The sequence below is a fragment of the Cupressus sempervirens genome, chromosome 9 (genome assembly GCF_028749045.1).
Source record: "Cupressus sempervirens isolate cs-2001-9-10 chromosome 9, ASM2874904v1, whole genome shotgun sequence".
Classification (NCBI taxonomy): domain Eukaryota; kingdom Viridiplantae; phylum Streptophyta; class Pinopsida; order Cupressales; family Cupressaceae; genus Cupressus; species Cupressus sempervirens.
Window position 1 is genome coordinate 610,779,814 of NC_143126.1, and position 19,002 is coordinate 610,798,815.

The 19,002-nt window shown below is 36.6% G+C and overlaps 1 pseudogene; it reads left to right on the forward strand.

The window, feature by feature from the left end:
- Positions 1–5,733: 5,733 nt before the first annotated feature.
- Positions 5,734–18,700, forward strand: LOC149540166 (cytochrome P450 71AU50-like; annotated as a pseudogene).
- The last annotated feature ends 302 nt before the right edge of the window (positions 18,701–19,002 follow it).

Here is a 19,002-nt window from a genome sequence, read left to right on the forward strand (position 1 = left end):
GTACCCATGTAGAATGCAAAGAAATGCAACCTCTAAAAATGGGAAAAGAGGGAAAACCTCATGGGAGAAGCCCTACCCAAAAAAGAGGTAAGAAAACCTAGTGAAGGACTAAGGAAGCCTCCAACTAGAAGAATGTCCCAAAAAATAGGAACAAAGAGATGACCATGAAGAGCATCACTGAAGCATGAAGAAGCCACAAAATCTATCAGAAAGAAATTGCTGATCTAAATAACTTCCATGGAAAACAGAAGGCACAAATCAAGACTGTCTATATGGTAGATGATCCATCTCACCGAAATGCATAGGTAGCTAGCCACTACAATCACCTAGTATATAGGATCAAATACTAAATACATAGCTCACACTATCAAACCATCGAACCAAGGAAGCATTAAAACATAAAATAACCCCCCTAAATGTAGACAGGGTGAGATGATAGGCAACTAAAAAAGTGGGCCAAAATCCTCTGCAGAAAGAACCAAGAACAAGAAGAGACAGTAAGAGGTACAAACACCTATAAAGGCACATGTCATCGACACATCATGGAGCTAATATTATGGAGGGGACACTCACTTGACAAAGGAAGAGGGCACAAAAATGGCAACAGCTAAACCCCCCATGGTGCTTTATAAAATAGTGTGAGTACAACTATCTCAAAACAATGTTCATGAACCTGAAATGCAAGAGTGACACGTTATCTCAGTGCATTTGCATAAAGATGCTTACAAATGATATCAAAAATGATCAAAAATAGAAAAAGGATGATACAAAAGATAGTATAGCCCAAAAAAAAAGATCCCATGCCATGAAAATGATCCTTGGACTTGGAATACCCAAGATATCCACCATAGAGAAAAAATGCCAAAAATATGATAGAAAGAGCATGGTGTAGAATCTAAAGGAAATGATAGTATTTATGAAAAGATGATAGAACCAACTTTCCAAAAATATAATGTTTTCAAAAAATGGAGATGGGATGTACAAGAAATGCTCACTGGAGTTAAAAATAGAACATCTAAATTCAACTATAGAAATTGGCAACAAAACTGCATCAAAACCTGAAAATACCTATACTAATGTCTCCATCTTGGAACCAATTTTTTGGTGCTTCTTTAAGATTAGAAAAAATATTTTTATTCTCATGTTATGGCCAAAAAACCATGAGTAGGTCAAAAAAGGACCTATAGTGCTAGTAGGAAGGTGTTGATGATGTAGTGTTGACATCATGCTATCATCAGCAAATCATTGGCTTAAAATTGATGGCTAGATAGTTTTTATGGCAAAAAAAGACTATGCAGATGAGGTTGTAGGGGCCATGCAGCAAGTGTCAATGTGGCACTCATGCCACGTGGTACTCATGGAATATGCCAAGTGTCTGCTGCAGAAATTGGCAAATGGATGAGTAACATTAGAGGTGAGTAGAGGCTATAGGGTGGAGTGTTGGCAGAGAAACCCTAGTAGAGTTGGCAGAAGCTAGTAACTCCATGGGTAGTAGTGGCCGGTGGGAGGCTTGTTAGTGGTGACCAAGCCTTGGTGTCACTATGGTGGCTGTACTAGCTATAGTGGCATGCAAGCTACATGCTGGCAAGGTTGTGGTGGCTTCTAGGAAGTACCACAATTCTACATGATTTATTTTGCCAAAAAATCATCTGTACAAGTCCATATGGCCTCCCAACACTTTTTTTCCTCCTGGATCAACTGTGTCCAAAATGGACAAATTTTATATTGATCCTAACTATAATGGACCTTTTGAACTCAATGGAAACGTCCATTTAGGCCCAAAGTGCTTCAAAAAAAGCTCTTCTCCTGGATTTAAGAAAAAAATCTCAAACAAACTAGGGTTTGTGTCTCTAAATCATGGTGTCAAAAATCCTTCAGCCAAGAAGCAATAGGGAGGCTCTGATACCATGTAGAAGCTAATGAAAGCCAACTTTACAGCTTGCCAAGATCACCTACATGCAAATAACTTGTTGAAGGGAAACCAAAAGAAGGAAGAGGTGGAGCTTGGAAAAATTAAACAGACTAAGAAAGAAGATATTGCAAACAAAGAAAAATGTATTTCTATACAATATGCCTTGAAAATGAGCTAAGAAATACAATGAGAGAGCCTGAATATAGAGGCCTCAAGGAGACTTCTAGAACAAGCTAGAAGATGCTAGGAAATAAGAATGAAAACTAAGCATACATCTACAAAAAGTGGAATGTCCTCGATTAAGGTGAGAGGATAAGTATGACTTAGATACGAACAAAATCCTATGTTGTCAACAACTCCTAGACTACAACTAATAAATAAATGCATTAACCTAAGTAAACTTAAGTAAAAGGGTACATAATAATTATTTACTCTAACACATATAACTCAACCTTTCTCTAGGTACTCTTTTTATCCTTTCTTTTCAGATCCTCTTGATCAATAAACAAAATGATAGCATTTAGACCAAATTAGTAATTGTCTCAACAAGTAGTAGGTTTGACATCAATGACAAAATAATGATTGTTCCATGATAAGTTTTATCAATATCCTTCATTTTAATACTTAATCTTCTTTTTCAATAGTAAGGTGGTAATTATGGCCACCAAGTCTTGCTAGAGGGTGGATTTATTGTTGTTGTCTACTATATTGGGAGTATACATAGTAGAGATGGCCAAATAGGAGGTTGTCAAAGTCTTAATTTGATCTACTGAAGAACTCATTATCATTTCTAGTGTTGGCCCTAGAATTGAGATTTTCTCTAGTGGGGGTTCTATCATTGCAACATTCTAGTCATATGAAATTATTGATTCATATGTGAAGATGCTATTAGGGATTTCTTCTCATCAATACTACATTGCATGTAATTTCTTCAATTTTATAAGTTTGATGGCTTCCCGTGTATATAGCTAGAGGATCTCTATATATATAGCTATATAATGTTTTCCTGTAAATATTAGTAATAGATTTATACAATTTTATCTTATATATACACATAAATGAAAGCAACTATGGGAAGGCACTAAATTTTTTTGACGAAATATGCCCTATTATATATATATATATATATATATATATATATATATATATATATATATATATATATATATATATAATGTATTTTCATTAGGGAAAAATTAAGCACAACTGCAAATAGATTTTGGAACGATATTTTTTCAAATTGTGTACATTTGGCAGCATATTGCATTGTATAAACCACTTTTGGCAGTAGTATTATATTCTTAAATCTATTTCCATTTCCTAGTCACATGATATTATATATTTTTATTATAAGTTTACACAATGTTCAAAACTCAAAATTGGCAATTGTAATATTTGCTCACTTGCTTTGACATTAAAATCTTGACATTAAAAAGTAATCTTCTGGCCCCGTTTGATTCTTAATTTATAAAAATCTCAACTTTTGGTTTTCTAAGTGTGCAATGTTAAGTTGAAAACCAAAAGTTCCATCTTATGACATGTGGGAATTTCACCAAATCTTCCACCTGAAACTAGGAAAACACATAGAGACAAGTGGATTGTAATTAATAACAAAAACATATTTTCTTTTGGCAAATTAATTCCTTCTCTACCAAATGCCACACTACATCCATGGAAGTAGAAGATTGGTGAGAAGGATTACAACATAGGAAACTGATCCCCAACTTTGGAGGCAAATGCTAAAACTAAATTATTGTGAACATGGTGACATTTCACTTCTTCCACCCATATTACCTTTTGAGTCTACCTACATATGGTGGCCTAGGAACATTCTTCCTCTATTGACCTACAACATAAATTTGCACTAAAGTTGGAACATTATATAAAAGTAACATTGGGGAGTTTAACTATGAAGTTTTATGAAGGTTGTGTGGGACACTATAAAAAAAAATCATAGAGTGCGTAAATGTTTTGTATTAATTTTTTCCAACAAAAAAGAGTTTTTTTAAGAAAAAAGGTTCTATAAGATATTTACATTCTTCAATATTTAGGATGTTGAGACTATTGTTATATAATGATTGTAGAATATGTTCTTATTAGTACTTGTTAGTAGGCTAAGTACTATTGTGATACTTTTTGAATTTTATGCTTCAACTTGTGAATTTTGTTTTCTTTCTATCAGTAAGAATTAATCATTTTAAAATTTTCTTATCAAACTAATACGTTGCATAGCATAGATGAAAGATTTTTAACTTCACAATTTTTTCATAATATTTAGTTGTTCAATGAGTTTTTTTTTCAAGGATTATTATTATTTTGATTATTAGTGTCTCAAGGAATGATTAAAAGAATAATTTATAGAGGGTACATAAAAATGCACCATTAAAGAAAGAGAAAAGTAAGAAAGTGATAAATGTAATAGTGATTCAAGAATAACATTAGGAATGAGAGTGGTGTATCTCAAATGTTGATTGATTGAATTTAAAAAAGAAAAGTAGATGAAAATTTTGTTCTAATGAAAATTTTCTATCACATTTATATTGTAATACACTTATTTAAATTTATCAAAAAATTACTTTTTCATATCTTCCACTAATTATGTGATATCTTTGGCTTTTAGTATACTATTTCATTCACTTATTCCTATTAATCAATTAGTTTTGACCAATTAAATAACTATTTTTGGGTCATTTAAAAATTTGTAAATTTTTTTGTTTATTTATAATTTAATACATTAACTAAATTAATTTTGTAAAACTGAATTGGTTAATATGATTTGGTCTTGTATGACCCTTTTTCTCAGAGTTTTGTAGGCACAATTTTTGGATTAAATATAAGTTTATATTTATATTTTCTATTTTTCTATTTTTGTATGTTGTTGATTTTAAATAAAAAATAAAAAATAACATAATATATTAATTATTAATTATGAATTTTATACAAATTAAAATTATAAGATTATTTTAATTATATAGTTATTCAATTTTAAAATTAGAACATATAATATGCATAACATAAATTATAAAGTATTAATTATTAGGTTACCTTGTCCTATTGAAAAATTTAAGTAACTAACAAGATTGATAAACATATATGCATAAATTTAAATAATTAACTCTATTTGTTAACTAATATAAATGAGTTTTGTATTAATTTAAATGAAAAAGTTTACGTATACCATTCAACATCATATAAACATTCATAACAAGTTAGTTTTATAGAGTAAAACTATTAGAAATCAGTATAAAACTGTCATTATATAATTTTTTCTATTTAAAAGACGTGCTTATACCGATTTTTTCGATATATGTGATTATCTTACTATCTACCGAAAAGTGAAAGCTACAAATTTTATAAAACTTAGATTGCATATTTATGGTTCTGTAAAATATCTGGGATAATAAATTAAACCATTTAAAAGACAAAATCCAAAACTAGATCATACAGGTATGTCCTACAGATTTCTGATTGCAACCACTACCTACGCATTGAAATGCAAAACTACTAAAATAATTTAATATATGTCCAAAAATAAAAGTCTAATCTGATATTGGAGTTAACAAGTATAAATCTATTACCAGTCAGTATGAAACGTGCACAATTCAACATCATATAAACATTCATGTACAAGTATAAATCAATTAGAAGTGAGTATGAAACTATCTACTCTAGCAAAATCAATCTCCTCGTGCAGCCTGAATATTCGGAATGACTATCGTTTCAAAGTAGCATGTGATCGAAAACGTGCCAGACTATTGCCGGCTGAGTTCCTTTAAATGTCGATTACTTCACACCAATTATTTGCAAGCCGGGCTAATCAAACATGGCGTGGATCAGTTCCCCCGCAGTAGAATTTGTATGTTTTTTCATTTTCATGTGTTTAGTATACATTTTCGTGACAAAAAGGAAGAGCAAGAGCAACAAGCATCATGAGTTGTCATTGCCACCAGGGCCAACGCCATGGCCACTGGTAGGAAATCTCCATCTCCTTGGAAGCCTTCCTCATGTCTCCATTACTGAGCTCGGAAAAATGTACGGGCCCATCATTTATCTGCACTTGGGCTCGGTACCAACAGTTGTGGCCTCTTCTCCTGCCATGGCCAGAAAGTTTCTGAAAACCTACGATCTCATCTTCGGCAGCAGGCCACTCACATCTGCGGCCAAGTACATAACGTACGGCAGCAAAGACGTGGTGATGGCGCCCTATGCAGAGTACTGGCGGAAGATGAGAAAGTGGCTCACAGTTGAACTTCTGACGGCCAAGAGAACGGAAACGTTCGGGTGGATTAGAGAGGACGAGGCGTCTGGCATGGTGAGGTCTGTGTGGGAGGAGAGCAACAACGGCGTGAAGTCAGTCAATCTGAGGAAGCACATCTTCGCCCTCACACTCAACGTTATGTGTAGAAGCTTTGCAGGGAGAAGCTACGCTACCATAAACTGAGCGGAGGGCAGGATTTTGGGGAGATGGTGATTGAGATTATGCATCTCTTGGGAGCTGTTGTTATCGGTGATTTGGTTCCCGCTCTCGCCTTTCGCGATTGGGGAGGACACATCCGCCGCATGAAGGCTGTTTTTAAGATATATGATCAGTTCGCTGAGAAGGTCATCGATGAGCACGTTGACAGGAGAAGAGCGAAGAATCTTGAAGCACACGACATGGTGGATGTGATGTTGGACCTGGCGGAGAGCGAGAGTCAAGGGTTACAAGTATCTCACCTTCAGATCAAAGCAATCATTCTGGTCTGTTTGGTTTAAATAATAGCCATGTACAGATGTTATTAGGATTGCTTGTTAGATGTTAGGGTTAGGGAATAGGGAATAGGATGTACAGATGTTATTAGGATTGCTTGTTATGTGTTTATTCTTTTGCTGCTGGATTAGGGAATATGATGGGAAATGTCAATGTTAAAAAATGTTGTTACGGTCCAATTCAGAAACAATGTTTCAGATAATAAGATTGCTTGCTAGACGTTAGGCTGCTGGATTAGGGAATATGATGGGAAATGTCAATGTTAAAAAATGTTGTTACGGTCCAATTCAGAAACAATGTTTCAGATAATAAGATTGCTTGTTAGACGTTAGAGTTAGGGTTAAGGTTTTTTCTTATGATTGTATTCTTCATTCTAGTTAGTGTAAATTAACCAAGAATGCGAAAGAAAATACAGAACAACAAAAACACATAAACACCGAGTTTATCGTGGTTCACCAGAAATCGTGGCTACATCCACACTGAGAGCAGAGGAATAATATTAATGAGAAAACCAAATTGAGTTTACAATACATGCGATCAGCATTTATAGATCACAAATGATTAGCTGAAGAGACAAAATAAATGGAGGGAAAAACACAAGTGTCTGTTGGCCTTCACAATTCAACAAATCTCCCACTTGAAGACAACAGATACACTAGCTGATCATGCATTCCCCTGCTCTACATGCTAACTTACTTCTTTTTAACAAGGCCAAGAGAAGTCCTAGCACATTCGAACTTCTCCTTGGCAACAACCTTTGTCAACATGTCTGTCGGATTGATCTTAGTATCAAATTTGGCAACCTTCAGTTTTCCTTCTGTTACCACATAACGAACATAGTGAGCATGCTTGTCAATATGTTTGGAGCATCGCTGAGAGGAATGATTGTGAACCATAAAAATTGCACTCTGACTATCTGAAAATAAAACATAATCATCTTGTTGCCAATGGAAATTGCTAAATAAGCGTTGCAACCAAATCATTTCTCTAGCTCCTTCGGAAAGAGCCAAGTATTCGGCTTCAGCAGAAGAAAGTGCAACACAATGTTGCAGTCTTGAGGCCCAACTAATGGCAGCCCTGACAAATGTGAAAGCATAACCAATAGTAGACCTGCACTTTTCTCGATCTCCGACAAGATCTGAGTGACTGAATCCTTGCAGCTGAGTATGATTTCTACCAAAACACAATGCATAATCAGCAGTACCCTTGAGATACTGCAATATCCATTTCACTACTTCCCAATGAGGTTTCCCGGGATTGCTCATGTATCTACTAACTACTCCCACTGCATGAGCAATGTCGGGACATGTAGAAACCATAGCTTACATCAAGCTACCAACTGCTGATTTATAAGGAACATTAATCATAAAATCCTTCTCATCTTGTGTTTTGGGACACAATTCAGAACTGAGGTGGAAATGAGAAGCAAGAGGAATAGGAACGTGTTTAGCTTCAGCCATGCCAAACCGTTCTACAATTTCGTCAATATATGATTTTTGTGACAAGGTCAATACCTTTTTTTGTCTATCCCTAGTGATATTCATCCCAAGAATCTTTTTGGTTGCTCCTAAATCTTTCATGGCAAACCGAGAAGCTAACTCTTTCTTTAGCTGGCGTATTATTTGAGGAGAAGTACCAGCAACTAACATGTCATCAACATAAAATAATAGAATAAAAAACTCACCATTAGGAAGTCTTTTGTAGTAGACACAAGGATCTAATTCGCATCGGGTGAAGTTATGTTCAGCCATGAACAGATCAAACTTAACGTACCATTGTCTTGGAGCTTGTTTGAGCCCGTACAAACTTTGCTTCAGCCGACAATAGAGATGTTCTTTCCCCTTTTGAACAAATCCTTCAGGCTGTTCCATGTACAATTCTTCATTGATGTCACCATGTAGAAAAGCTCTCTTGACATCAAGCTATTTGCGCTCAAGATCTCAAATGGCTACCAATCCCAAAACTATCCGGATTGTAGTCATTCGAACAACAGGTGAGAAAATCTCTTCAAAATCTAAGCCCTTTTTTTGAGCATATCCTTTGATGACAAGTCGACCATGGTACCTCTTTCTTCTGCCATCTTCTTCTTTCACCTTATATACCCAACGATTTTTTAGAGCTTTTCGGTTGGGTGGACATGGAACTAAATCCCATGTTTTATTTTTTTTAAGAGAGTTCATCTCTTCTTCCATTGCAATCATCCACTAATTTTTATCAGTACTGTTGCAGGCGTCTTTGAAATTAGCTGGCTCTACTTGATCAGAGATTAAAATCTCAGGCTTTACCTCCTCGGAATAAAGAAGCTCATAATCTGAATATTTTGCAGGCATCCTCCTTTGCCTTGTAGATCGCCTTAAATTTGGATTTTGTTGCTCATTCTAAGAATTAATTCTTAGTAATTCGTAATCACTGCCCTTTGAAGATGTTCCCGTCCTCTGTTGAATTCGATGACTAGACTTATCCATTGAATTACCAGTGTAAGATGGAGTTAGGTTTGATTCTTCTTCAGCTCCAAAATCATGATTTCCAACTGATCTATCATTGTCTTGCCCGTTTTCTGCTTGATGACAATGATCAGAACAAAAATCATTTTCACCGCCAATCCTAGGCGTGAGTGCAGTAGATCCTCAAGTTTGTCTTTGAGAAGGTGCGGATATTTCAAAGGTATGTGAATTCCAGCTACCTCTTAGGCCAAAGGAAGTACTAGGTGTGTTCTATTCTTCACCTACAGGAATTTGCTTTCACTACTGCGTGGGTGAAAGACCCCCAAATCTGCAGACATTCTGCTCACTACCATGGCTTGGGTTAATATCGTGAGTTGAAACTGTTGGAGGAGAAAGCACTAATTGAAGATTGGATGGAGGGGGCCAGGAGTGAACGTTACCATGTCCTTGGTAGTCATCATAACCAAGACCAAGACCATCAACCCTTTGAATGGCACCCTCTTTATACCTACTGTGAGCTGAAATATATTCTTGCCATGTGGAGCAGACTATGGGATCTCCGTGCATAACATATGGATGCTCTCCCTCAGTAGGAGCATTGCTACATAAAGTTCTTATACTTTCACCAATCTGGTTGCTATCCAATACTCCACATCTCCTGCGAATTGACTTATTTGAACTACTGTCAATTCTTTGCCCATATCCCTGTGGATGGAATTGCTCATACTCGGATGTATGCTCTGACTGTTGTAATAATGGCATAATATTAGAAGAAGAAGGCTCTAAATCACTACTGATACCAGGAAAAGGAGCTAAAATAGAGGTAGGAGTGGAAATGATAGGCTGAGACTGTGACTGTGAGTTCAATGAAGAATTATTCTCATTAAAAAAGGCATAGGAATAAAATCTTCAACAACTCTTGCATGTGGCGCTGAATGAAGAGCCGAAAACTTCATCTCATTAAATACCACATCGCGACTCCGTACAATCTTCTTTGCAATAGGATCCCATAATCGAAATCCATATTGATCTTCACCATAACCTAGGAAGATACATTCTTGTGATTTTGAATCCAACTTGCTCCTTTTCTCTTTAGGAACATGAACAAATTCTTGACACCCGTACACTCGAAGATGTGAGTAAGAAATCCTTCTACCCAGCCATTCCTCCTTTGGAATTCCAAAGTCCAAACATGATGAACGACTTCTGAAATGTCCCTTTTCTGATTTTGTATGATATTTCCAACCTCTAATCAGATTTTCAAGATCAAACAACTAATATCACAAAGATCCACCAAATTCCTCAAGAAACCCCAAATCGGGTATGCCAGAAATTGTGTCAAAAGCTTCACAGCTTCACCTGTTATTAATAAATCTGAAAGTGGACATTTTTACAGAAATTTCAGCAGCATAATAGCCTAAAAATGATATTTCCAGATCCATATAGCCTTTACACAACAGTTCTCAAATGTAGGAAAAAAACTATGCTCATCGGGCTCCCGAAATTAACACAAAAATGCTCGGAAACACCACAAAAACACTAATAATCTATCTCAGAAGTTTAATCATGTCCCAATACATATATTCAGCTCTATTTTAACACCTTAAAGTCTGAAATAAAGAAGCAACCCAAACTGATATGTAATACTCAACTGAAAACACCAAACTCATACAAAAAACACACCCGAAAACCCACAAATCTGCACTATTCAGCACAAAGGCAAACTCTGTATGAGCATGCACATGGAATGGCTTCAAACTCCCATCCTTAGCCTTCCTAGAAACCTGCAAACTCCCATTCTTGGGTCTCCCTGGAAACCTGCAAACTCCCGTTCTTGGGTCTCCTTCTCCGCAAGTTTGGCAGCCTCTGAAGAATAACAAAGAATGAGCAAAAATCAAGTTCTGGAATCAGCCCAAAATGCCTCCAAACCCCTTAAAAGAGGGCATAATCGTAACTCACGTCCAAGAGAGGTTAATGAAACATATTTTAATAATAATTTTCATTTATTAGTCCAACAGTTTCCAAAGATTAACCCCCTTTTTTCGAAACTTCACTTTCTTGGGCCTGCCTGCCTTAGCAAAGATTATTATTTTTTAATTATTTAAAAAGGGGACATGAAAAGTCCTCCCCTTCCAAACATTTATTTTCCTCAAGCAATGGCTGAACAGTAAACCAATCAATCTACCTGGATCCCAAATGTAGTCATGAACTATACTACTACCAATTAACACAGGCTCCTCCAATATCCTTTGCAATATGACCAAGAGGAATCCATAATCAAACTAAGAATTATAGCTCAACCAAACTCCAAAATCACCACTACCATAGTAAAAAACCCATGAGACACAAACTCTTAGAACATTAGAACCCAAGTAAAGTGGACAAATGAAACTACCAACACAGTAAATACCATCAACACATCCCATTGGCCTATACAGAATATACAATCCAATTCTGCAACAATGGTGAACGCTCTCGAATGAAACTATACCAAGTATGGAGAATCCACACACTGTACAACTCCTGTAGTCAACACAACTTTGCAAATCACTGGCCACTATCTCATAACCATAACTCCCATGCACTGCTGATGGTGAAAAGACATTATAAGATAAAGAGTAAGAAATGGAATCCAAACCAAATTTGCCTACCATCAACTCCTCAAAACAAGGATCAAATGCTAACTGATGTACATACCCTACAATATAATGTTGATTAAAAAAACCAACCTTAGTCAACAGCTCACCATGAACAAGTGATACAACCCACTATGACTGATCACTAGCTAAGTCAGGAGATGTCATAGCCAAAGGAGTACAATCAATAACAACACCTACTGAAGTGTCACTCCCAAACTCCTACTCTAAGTCACATATTATCAAGCTGTCAACTGTAGAACCTATCACCATGTCATGCCCATCACAACTCTCATCTTGAGGCATCAAACTGTCACATAACTGATGATAAGCACAAGGAACCAAAGTACATCTCTGTATCATTATCTCATCAACATGGTCATCAAAGGTAAATTGATGAGCATACCTCACAGTGTAATGCCGATAGAATGTGCCAATCTCAGTCAGTGGCTCAGACTGTAATCCAGATGAAACTAACTGCAATTGATCATTAACCATGTTAGAACTAACTACTACCTCCAAATATATCACCAAGGGAGTAGTATTACTAGCAGGAACCATGCCAACTTCTGACTCACCAACATCACACATGATCTTTGATACATCTCTAGTCTCCATGCCATTAGTACTAGAGGCCACCACCATGTCAGGAATACACTCTAGTAGGAATGAACTTGATATGCCAATGTTAGTATCAAGGATGGATGCATCCCCATCTCCACTATCTCTAACAATCTTGGCCATGGACATGCTCGGATCACCAAACACCACAACTTGTGACTGTATAGAATCCGGTAAAGACTGTAGCCGCTCTAACTCCATGGTCACCTTAGCCAAATGAAATTGTGACTCCTTGAAAGCCAACTGTGTACTCTCAAGAATCTCAGAAGTCACCTCAAGCTGCTCAGTAAGCTCACTCACCTCATCTTCCTTGGCCAACAATGCATCATATGATGTGATACCCCACTCCATAAGATAATCTCTGTCGGCTACCAACTACATATAATTCTGTCTCAAAATCTGAATAGCCTCCCATAAAGAGTGGATCTCTGTCAAGGAAAGATAACTGCCTTCCTGCTCATTACTAGTAGGAGAACCCCATCCATAAACTGCTAACTGACGAGAAGCATCGAAATGTTGGCAAGTGATAGCAATGTCTCGGTCACTAACTCTCAACTGATTAGACACATGATGGCACTGGCTTGACTGTCTCCTAAAAACCTCCTCTGATGCATTGTCTAAAGGAGTATCCTCAAAGTTACTAGTCTCTAGAGTATTACCATCCATATCCTATGAATCAAATCTAAAACTCATATCAACATATGGAGTATCAAAAACATTAGCATTTTTGTCCAACTCCTCTATACCCAAGGAAACTAAGTCTTCAAAATTGCCCACTGCATCCTCCTGGATGTCATCAATGCCAATATGATCCTGGGACTCATCTATACACACTGCCAAATATGAAATATCATCAACACATTCCAGCAAGTATGGTCGACTGGATATATGAACAAAGCCCAACATCGGTGTATAAAAACTAATACCAACATTAGACAAGATACTAGCACAAGAAAAGACAACGCCGTGTAATCTGCTAATCAAATCCATGATAGCACCCAAACAAACACTGCTACCAAAATGTGTTAAAGATCTCCAGTCAACTGAATCCCAAATGCCAATATAACAATCTCGAGTCCATATCCATAAACTAGAATCAACTGGTAACCCAAGAAAACTCTTCACTTGAGTAATATGACCAATACCAACTAACTCCACATACCTGTAATGATGAGATAATGAAGTCACAATACTATCTTTGTTCACCTTCAGCTGGCTAGACAAATCATGTGAAGTACTACCAGCCTCAACCTGATGTGATGAAGCATCTAACTATGCCTAGTACTCTTTCTCAACAAAGCCATGAATGCTCAATGTCTACTCATCTCTACCAGGTATATCACCATCCTGCACAACAACATCCTCATAATCATCATCTAAACCCACTACACTATAGTCACTGCTTGTTGTAACTATACCATCCTGAATACCTGTGGCATCACCCTTTGACGACTTGTAAACAATTGTCTCAATTTGAGTATTAAGTTGACCATTACTATCAATTTGTGTAATATCCTTTCCCACCACCTCCTATGGTAGAGTAGAATCTGAGACCTCTACCTGGCTATCAGTTAGTTTTTCAAACTCCTCATGCAAGTTCTTGGGAATTGTGTCATCTATCCTGTGAGAAAATTTGTCAAATAGAAATCTAGTCAACTTATCCACCTTAGCTGGGTCGAAAAACATGTCATTCATTATACGGTGGTGCTCAACCAACTGCTCAGACATGTCATGGCTTATTTTCATAAGTTTATCTCGAATGTCTAAATAACCATCCTTTCTACTGTTTTGACTCTGGATATCAATTGTCCAAGATTGTGTCCTCTGAGACTCTATACTATACCTGTCCATTCTGGATAAAGTAGAGTGTAACCCCAATAGGATATAACTACTTCAAACACCAAGAACTAACATGCAAATGATTAGAAGTAGCATGCAACCATAGATTTTGACATGCAACTGATTGGAAGCAACCTGCAACCACCAAATTCACCAAGAACTAACATGCAAATGATTAGAAGTAGCATGCAACCATAAATTTTGACATGCAGCTGATTAGAAGCAACATGCAATCATAAATTGTGACATGCAAGATCTGGGTAGTTGTCAAAACTGACATGCAAGATCTGGGTAGTTGTCAAAACTGACATGCAAGATCTGAGTAGTTGTCAAAACTGACATGCAAACTTCTACAACCACCAAATTCACCAAGAACTAACATGCAAATGATTAGAAGTAGCATTCAACCATAAATTTTGACATGTAGTTGATTAGAAGCAACATGCAACCATAAATTATGACATGCAAGATTTGGGTAATTCTCAAAACTGAAATGCAAGATCTGGGTAGTTGTCAAAACTGACATGCAAACTTCTACAAACCCTCAGGCTAGCAAGATCATAGCTCTGATACCATTGAAATGTCCATTTTTTGATTTTTTATGATATTTCCAACCTCTAATCAGATTTTCAAAATCAAACAACTAATATCACAAAGATCCACCAAATTTCTCTAGAAACCCCAAATCGGGTATGCCAGAGATTGTGCCAAAAGCTTCACAGCTTCACCTGTCATTAATAAATCTAAAAGTGGACATTTTTACAGAAATTTCAGCAGTATAATAGCCTAAAAAATAACATTTCCAGATCTGTATAGCCTTTACACAACAATTCTCAAATGTAGGACAAAAACTATGCTCATCGAGCTCTCGAAATTAACACAAAAATGCCCGAAAACACCACAAAAATACTAATAATCTATCACAGAAGTTTAATCACATCCCAATACATATATTCAGCTCTATTTTAACACCTTAAAGTCTGAAATACAGCAGCAACCCAAATTGATATGAAATACTCAATTGAAAACACCAAACTCATACAAAAAACACACCCGAAAACCCACAAATCTGCACTATTCAGCACAAAGGCAAACTCTGTATGAGCATGCACATGGAATGGCTTCAAACTCCCGTCTTTAGCCTTCCTAGAAACCTGCAAACTTCCATTCTTGGGTCTCCCTAAAAACCTGCAAACTCCCATTCTTGGGTCTCCTTCTCCATAGGTTTGGCAGGCTCTGAAGAATAACAAAGAATGAGCAAAAATCAAGTTCTGGAATCAGCTCAAAATGCCTCCAAACCCCTTAAAAGAGGGCATAATCGTAGCTCACATCCAAGAGAGGTTAATGAAACATATTTTAATAATAATTTTCATTTATTAGTCCAACAGTTTTCAAAGATTAACCCCCTTTTTTCAAAACTTCACTTTCTTGGGCCTGCCTGCCTTAGCAAAGATTATTATTTTTTAATTATTTGAAAAGGGGACATGACAACTTCGATTAATCAAGTATACTGATGTATTGCAGGCCTTTGCCTAGAATTCTTTGCCTAAACCGGCATTAGATTGCATACATCAAACTTTCTCAAGTATAGTTCGATTTAGTCTTTTCACTGCCCCGTTTTCTTGAGGGGTGTATGGCACAACTTTCACCCGTCGAATACCATGATCTGCACAAAAGTTATCAAACTCCAAGGAACAAAATTCACCACCATTATCTGATTTTAAACATTTAATTTTGTGCCCGCTCTGATTTTCAACAAGAGCTTTAAAATTTTTAAATTTGGAGAAAACTTTAGACTTTCTAGACATCATATAAACCCAAACCTTTCTAGTACAATCATCAAGAAAGGAAACAAAGAAATTTGCACCTCCATGGGAGGTTACCTCTATTGGACCAAAGAAATCCGAGTGCACCTACTCCAATGGTGTCGTCTTCTTGTCATAACCATGCTTCAAAAAACTAACACATTTTTGTTTCCCATGAAGACAATGTTCACAGAATTCTAAATCTGCTGATTGGAGACCCGGAATTTGCTCTCTATTAAGCATAAGTTGTAGGCCATTCTTGCTCATGTGGCCTAATCTTTGATGCCAAAGTGCGGCATCGCTGTCTACAACAGTCATCGCAGCTCCCACCTCATCATTAGTTTCTATAACATATAAATTGCCAACTTTATCCCCTTTGGCAATAATCATGGAACCCTTGGTAATTTTTCATGTGTCTGTGAGGAGTGTAAGAAAACCTTGAGCATATAACTGACTGACTGAAATCAAATTTCTTTTTAATTTGGGAACATACTTCACATCTTGAAGCAATAATTGAGTGCCTCCTTTAATTGATAATAAAATATCACCCTTTCCTACGATTTCACAAGATTTTTTTTCACCCAAAAAAACATTCCCAAATTTACCTTCCTTGTAGTTTGTGAAGGCTTCGCTGCAAGAAGATGCATGAAATGAAGCCCCAGAGTCAATTACCCATGAATTCAAAGTTGTTTCACTTGACGCAAGAACCAAAACACTATCACGGGGATCATGAATGATGTTTTCTCTGCTCTCCAAAACTTTTTCTTGAGTTCTTTTATACTTTCTGCAGTCCTTTTTGACATGACCAACCTTTCCACAAAACCAACAACCATTTTGTCTACCTCGGGACTGCGAAGTTCTAGCTGATTGTGATCTTTGGTTGTTGTTATTATTTCTGCCTCTATGTTGAGTTCTGCCTCTATTTTTCGTACTAACCATTGTTAGTTCATTGCCGGATGAAGACTCTTTATTAGTTCTCCTCATGTCTTCACTAAGCAACGTAGAGACTACCTCATCGTAGACCAGCTTGTTTTTGTCGGTTATAGAAGTGCTAATTGCTGTTACCACACCATCCCAGCTATCCGGTAAGGAACATAACAAGATGACTGCCTTATTTTCGTCATCTTGAGGCATAACAATGGAGTGTGCTTGACATAAAAGAGTATTTAACTCATTTATGTGATTCGACATCGCTGTTCCTTCATCTTCAATTTGTAAAGCTTCTTCATGATAAAATTTTTGTTTGTAGTAGATGCCGTTTGATACATACTATGAAGTTTGTCCCACACATCCTTTGTTGATGTTTCATTGTTCACATTGAACAATACATTCGGAGATAGCAAAAGAAAAATTTCTACCATTGCCTTCTCATCAATTTTAGTCCAGTCTTCATTTGACATAGCGGTAGGCTTATTTGCTTTACCTTCAATTGCTATTGCAAGATCATGCTTGACCAAAAGTGATCACATCTGTACCTTCCACAAACTGAAATTCTTCCCTGAGAATTTCTACACTCTTGTTTCCTCCATGACTTCGGAATTTGATCACCAAAATCGATTACGGCTCTGATACCAATTGTAAATTAAACAAGAATGCGAAAGAAAATATAGAACAACAAAAACACATAAACACAGAGTTTACCTTGGTTCACCACAAATTGTGGCTATGTCCACACTGAGAGCAGAGGAATAATATTAATGAGAAAACCAAATTGAGTTTACAATACATGCGATCAGCATTTATAGATCACAAATGATCAGCTAAAGAGACAAAATAAATGGAGGGAAAAACACAAGTGTCTGTTGGCCTTCACAATTCAACAGTTAGTCGATGTTAGGATTAGAGGTTGCCCTTCGGTCTCATGAATTTGTTTTTGTCTAAACATTACTGATAAGATCTTACTAACCAACGAGCACAATGTATTCACAGGATATGTTAGTTGGTGGAGTAGACACAACTTCGTCAGCAATAGAATGGGCGATGACTGAGCTGCTGGGAAACCCTAAAGCAATGGCGAAGGCGAAGCGAGAGATTGAATTGAAGGTTGGGAGAGACCGCATTGTAAAGGAGAGTGATCTCGTTGATTTGGAGTATTTGTCATGTGTGGTCAAGGAAACATTTCGATTGCATCCAGCAGGGCACTTTCTGGTTCCTCGGGAGACAACTGAGGGCTGCAATGTGGGTGGATATTATGTTCCACCAAAAACAAGGGTGTTTGTGAATGTTTGGGCAATCGGAAGAGATGAGAGTCTATGGGAGGAGCCTTTAGAATTCAAGCCAGAGAGGTTTATTGGGTCGAGCATAGATTTGAAAGGTCAAGACTTTGAGTTGTTGGCTTTTGGATCAGGAAGGAGGGGATGCCTCGGGATGATCAGCGGGCTTAAGAATGTTTACTTGGCTCTTGCTCAGTTTATACACTGCTTTGATTGGAGTGTGGACGGTGAGCTTGATAGGGATGAAGAGTTTGGACTGAGCTTACCTAGAAAGCTTCCTCTCTGTGCTATTCTCTCCTGGAGGCTCACCACAGAAGGGCCACCGTAACATTGGATGCAGCGTACATAAAAACCATTACTATAAGGCCAGCCTTACTACAGACAAATTGTTCGTTGGAATATTAATAATTGCTATGCAGTAGGGAAATTCTTAGTAGTAGTGTATTATGAATGTTTTGAGTAGTAAATTGTGAGTTGGTGGAGAACTTTGTTCTTGTATATCGATCTTAAATAAAATTATAGTCTAGTTGTTTCCAAAGTACTTCTTAATATAATTTCATTTTAAAACTTTTTCTAAAAAAATAATAATTCATAGTTGTTCTACCATAGAATTATTTTTATTGTAAACAAGCTAAACTATTGTTTATATGAGTTTATATGGATTTAGAAAAACTTAAATAAATATTACTACTGGGTTTATGAAGTTATATGGATTAGAAAAAACTTAAATGAAAGTTGCATGTTATATGATAAAGAGCAGAAGAAACGTTATCTTATCTTTA